We start from the raw sequence: 6,277 nt of genomic DNA, 5'->3' as shown, positions 1-6,277 counted from the left end.
TATGTCATAAAAGGAGATTTCCAAATTAAAGGGAGTTAACAGATTTAATTTGAGTAAAATAAGGAGTTAACTGATTCAATTTGAGTAGAAAAAGGAGCTAACTGATTTAACTCATTTTTTATTAATAGGGAACCGAAAATTTCCCTTTTTGAACTGAAGAGAGATTTTGTTGAAATATTTAATTTAATAAAATGAGATATGCTCTCATAATTACTTTTTCTATTTAATTAAATAATCTTTAATTAATTAGAGACACTTTTCTTATTTAATTAAATAACTTCAGTTAATTAATTAGGAATGGCTTCTCATTTAATTAAATAACTTTGTTTAATTAATTAGAAGTAAGTACTTCATTTAATTAAATAATTTTGTTTAATTATTTCAAAATTCTTTTCGAAACTAGTCAACTCAAGTCAACCGTGGTTAAATCTGGTCAACTTTTGGTCCAACTTGATCTTTGCGTATGTGAATATGAGCAAATTTGAGTATGAATTCCAGTAACAATTCGATGCAAATTCTCATTCAACCTTTCAAAATGAAGAGATGAGAGTCTCTTAAATAGACTTTCCTAGAAGTCATCAACGGTTGAGATCAATTTCAATCAACGGTCAGGATTAAAGGTGAAGTACAGTCATAAAGGGAGATTTCCAAATTAAAGGGATTTAACATATTTAATTTGAGTAAAATAAGGAGTTAACTGATTCAATTCGAGTAGAAAAATGAGTTAACTCATTTAACTCATTTTTTATTAATAGTGAATTGGAAATTTCCCTTTTTGAACTGAAGAGAGATTTTGTTGAGATATTTAATTTAATAAAATGAGATATGCTCTCATAATTACTTTTTCTATTTAATTAAATAATCTTTAATTAATTAGAGACACTTTTCTTATTTAATTAAATAACTTCATTTAATTAATTAGGAATGGCTTCTCATTTAATTAAATAACTTTGTTTAATTAATTAGAAGTAAGTACTCCATTTAATTAAAAAAAATTGTTTAATTATTTCAAAATTCTTTTCGAAACTAGTCAATTGAAGTCAACTGTGGTTAAATCTGGTCAACTTTTGGTAAAACTTGATCTTTGCGTATGTGAATATGAGCAAATGTGAGTATGAATTCTAGCAACAATTCAATGCAAAATCTCATTCAACCTTTCAAAATGAAGAGATGAGGGTCTCTTAAATAGACTTTTCTAGAATTCATGAACGGTTGAGATCGATTTCAATCAACAGTCAAGATTAAAAGTGAAGTTCAGTCATAAAGGGAGATTTCCAAATTAAAGGGAGTTAACAGATTTAATTTGAGTAAAATAAGGTGTTAACTGATTCAATTCGAGTAGAAAAATTAGTTAACTCATTTAACTCATTTTTTATTAATAGTGAACTGGAAATTTCCCTTTTTGAACTGAAGAGAGGATTTTTTGACATATTTAATTTGATAAAATGAGATATGCTCTCATAATTAATTTTTCTATTTAATTAAATAATCTTTAATTAATTAGAGACACTTTTCTTAGTTAATTAAATAACTTCATTTAATTAATGAGGAATGGTTTCTCATTTAATTAAATAACTTTGTTTAATTAATTAGAAGTAAGTAATCCATTTAATTAAATAATTTCGTTTAATTATTTCAAAATTCTTTTCGAAACTAGTCAACTCATGTCAACTATGGTTAAATCTAATCAACTTTTGGTCAAACTTGATCCTTGCGTATATGAATAAGAGCAATTGTGAGTATGAATTCCAACAACAATTCGATGCAAATTCTCATTCAACCTTTCAAAATGAAGAGATAAGGATCTCTTAAATAGACTTTCCTGGAATTCATTAACAGTTGAGATCGATTTCAATCAACGGTCAGGATTAAAGGTGAAGTTCAGTCATAAAGGGAGATTTTCAAATTAAAGGGAGTTAACAGATTTAATTTGAGTAAAATAAGAAGTTAACTGATTCAATTCGAGTAGAAAAAGGAGTTAACTGATTTAACTCATTTTTGATCAATAGTGAACTGGAAATTTTCTTTTTTGAACTAAAGAGAGATTTTGTTGAGATATTTAATTTAATAAAATGAGATATGCTCTCATAATTACTTTTTCTTTTTAATTAAATAATCTTTAATTAATTAGATGATGTAATTCGTGATATAAACCCCTTGGTTTGATTTTGTATGTATTTTGACTATGATGGGTTTTCATATTTTTACCTTGTGAGTCTTTGATGTATTTTTGATTAATTAAGCCTAAATAAAAGATTTAATTAATGGTTTAATTTAATAAAAAATTAATATTATATTTTAATATTTATTTTATTTAATTAATTGAGAAATTAATTAAATAAAATAATTAAATTTGATGATAAAAGTTATAATTTTAAAATTTGGAATGTGACAACATTTATTTTAATAATAATATATTTGGAGTTCATTTTTAAATAAATGATTAAATAATAATATTATTAAAGCTAATAAATATTTTAGCAATTAATGTTTGGAAAATGAAATTTAAAAGTGAAAAATATATTTAAATTATTAAAAGATTCTAGATTTCATGTGCTTAAAATATTAATATATTAAGATTGAAAAGTGAAATTATTAAAGTTTGTGCATGAGATTTAATAAATAAATAAATAAAATTGGAAAGAGTAAAGTAAATATTAAATTAATTACCGTGCATTATTTTTAATATTTGCTCACATAGGAGTTGGCAAATTCTCGATAGTTGTCATGTAGACAACACAGGAGTTTGCACTCTAAGAATGCACAAGTTGTCTACACCTAGAAGTTAGCATTTTATTTGAGCACATGGTGTCTACAACCTTAAGACTCATCTAGAAGGTTGGAGAAGACTCATGCTTGGTTCTCATGCTTATCTTCTAGTTGTTTCTAAAGACACTCTAGATGCATCTTAGAGGCCTTTAAATAGAGTATCTCTTAGTGTGTTTGGACAAGCTTAAAATGAAAGCTGAATGGATGCTACAAGCTACAAGCTTAAAATGGAAGCTTCAAAGCTTACATGCATTGGAGAAGTTTATATGCTCATATATGTTTCTACATGTTCTTATGCTTCTTCAAGCATTTTTTGTCACGTGGGAATTTCAGTTGGCTGAGATCAGGGAGGAATTTGTGAATGTTGAAGAAGAAAGGGATTTTCTATGGACTTCTGAGACATGGAAAATTTAGCATCAGTGTCCAGGTCCACTCGTGATAATCACATACTCTCTTTGCACTATTTCTCTTCCTGTCTTCATCATGTCTATGTGTCTGAATACTCTCTGTGATTGAATCTATAATTTGAAAATTAGAATTTAGATATCTTATTTGGTTGAGGAGAAAACATTAGAAAACCCTAGATCCAATTAAGGGAGAAATTTGATTTGAATCGAGTTTGGGTTCGAATTTGAATCAAATTGAGAAAGATGATTTCAAAATTTATAGTTAACCTGTTGGATGGATTTAAGGATATGTCTAGAAAAGAATTATTTTAAAAGAAAAATTCTTAATTTAAGATATTTGAAAGCCCTTCTTGTTTGAAAGTTATATATGTGTTCTTTTTTTAAATATCTAATAACTGCATATATGTTGCAGTAATGATGGATGGCAAACTGGATATATATATATATATATATATATATATATATATATATATATATATATATATATATATATATATATACATATATATATGTAAATACATTATAAATCATAGTCGAAAAACATTTTAAATCGTGTGTGTTAAACGTTTATTGAAAACATATAAAAATATATATATTTATTCAAACATTGTTGGGGGTCGGCTTAAATTACCGCACCCCCATCCTAATTGGCAGTGTACGTGCATGGGTTGCAGTGTACCCGCGTGTCTACAGGGTACTTGCAACTCGTAGACTGCACAACATTTCATATATCCGTTCAACGATGTTTAATCGCTCGATGATCAAAGCACCAGCCCCACATTTTTTTATTGTGCCAGCAGGGTACCTGCATACCGCAGGGTACCCGTGGTGGACTGTCATCTACCACACGGCCTTCATAACATGGCTAGTGATTTAAAATCGCATAAAGACTTTTAAATGCCTAGCGATACTGAATCGCTTAAAATATTTTTATTATTATTTTGGTTTAAACTATAATATATGTTTATTATAGTTTCAATTCGCTTCCTCATTGACAATTAGTAATTTATTAAGATGTCAATGTGTTATATATATATATGATAAACAATTTTAATGTTATAATAAGGTTTTAGCCTTATATGATTTAATAAATATTTGTTAAACATGCTTTATCAATTGTTAACTTAACATTAGTGTGATGATGTTTAGTCAATTTTTAATTAATAAAATTATTGTAATTTTATTAGTTTATAATGACTGACATTAATGAGTTACTATTATGAATAATTCAATTAAGTGATTCAGATTATGGTAATATTTAGTCAAATTTTTTAATTGAGTTATTATTATTATTTGGTTTGGCGAATTATATGTGAATCAATTAAGATTAATTAATAAAGAAGTTGATACCTTAAGTTTGAAAATTATTGTAATTTATATAGATGTTTAATGATTATCATTAAGAAGACTTAAATGATATTGGATTTAATTTCACATAGGGTCATTGTCATGGTTATCACATTGTTATAATTTGAATAATTATTGCATTGATTAATACGTTATGTATTAATAAATAACTTAATGATATAACTAATGGCGTTTGGTTTAGTTAAATATTAACTAATGAGATTTATGGAAATATAGTTTGATGAGTTTATTATTTATTAATGTTTGTTGGGTCGAACAAACTATTAATAAATAATGGTTTAAATAGTTATCAATAAATTTGATTAGAGTTAATCTAGTGGAGATTACTTAATGATTAAAGTTTTGTAAAAGATATTAGTTTTTGGATTTGAAGTATTGATATTCATTGAGCTGATATTATAACTATGATATTAATAATTAAGTTGTGCAATAGAGTCTTATTTGAAAAGAATGACGAATGTGGTCATTATAGATTCCCAATATAGCTTGTTATTAAATATTAACAAGTTATTATTATTGAACTATGATTATGATTATTTGTGTACTGAATTATAGTTGACTTTTGAATTACAAAATTATAGTTAGTTATTAGTCAACTTATATTAATTGGAACGTTGCCTTGGATATGTAATTATTAATTAAATTAATTAGAGTTAATTAGATTTAATTAATAATCAAGTTATGTAACAGATTTTTAATTGATATGCTAATATCGATTCCTCTAGCAAAGTTGTGAAGTATTTACATCGAAGTTGATAAGTCGCACTCTCATGACTTGATTAATAACCTTAGATGTTTTAATGGTGAGACTTAGTAATATTGAATTGGAAACTATTAGAATGTTAATAGGTCATGGATGGTGTACCTATTGATTTAATTGATCATTTTAGTAAAGTTATATTCTTCTTATTCGAAGACTAGTAATTAGTTCTTTTATAAACGAATAATGATTCTTTGATTACGTTGAATGTTGAAGTAACATTAAGGAAGAGTTATTCAACTAGTAATCTCAGTAAAATAAAGTGAATGATTTTATTAAGAGACAAATGATTTAATGAGTAAATATTTATCCTTAAGTTATTCTTAGAATGTAATTCTTAATAATGGAAGGATAATGCTATCGGGGAACAATGGGTTGACTTGTAGGTCAAATGATGAAACTTAAGACACTTGAAGTATACTTGCAAACAAAAAACTGGAAACCCCTACACATTATTCAACTATGTGAATTCAGTAAACCAAAACATGTGTTTGCATCGTGTATTCTATATGCTTCTTGTTTTGGGTTTTGGGTTGACTAGTGTTGACTAGTCTTAGGTTGTTACCAGAGGCTTGGGGGTTATGAGATGTGATGACATGTTGATTTTATTTGGTCTCGATCTTTATAAACCCAACCATGGTAATGTGATCGTATGCTCTATGAAATATTTGTATTTGCTGATTGTTATTGTTCATCAGTCTTCATGTGTGAAGCTGAGATGTATGTTTATGAGACACTTGAGCTAATCATTTTTGATTCATCAATCAATTATCCTTGGATTATTTTCTAGTCGCCATGATGGGACTGAAATGTTGATTTATTTTTTGATGATGTCATGTTGTGACATGTTTGACTCAACCATTTTGGAGTCTTCAATCAATATGATTTTGAGAATATTCTTGGTTGCTTGTTGAGAACCAATGGATATTGTGATTTTGGTTATTGAGAACCAATGATTATTATGATTATCAGT

Source organism: Cupressus sempervirens, chromosome 1, assembly GCF_028749045.1.
Source record: "Cupressus sempervirens isolate cs-2001-9-10 chromosome 1, ASM2874904v1, whole genome shotgun sequence".
In the NCBI taxonomy this organism is placed as follows: Eukaryota; Viridiplantae; Streptophyta; class Pinopsida; order Cupressales; family Cupressaceae; genus Cupressus; species Cupressus sempervirens.
Note: the sequence above shows the minus strand (reverse complement) of the source record.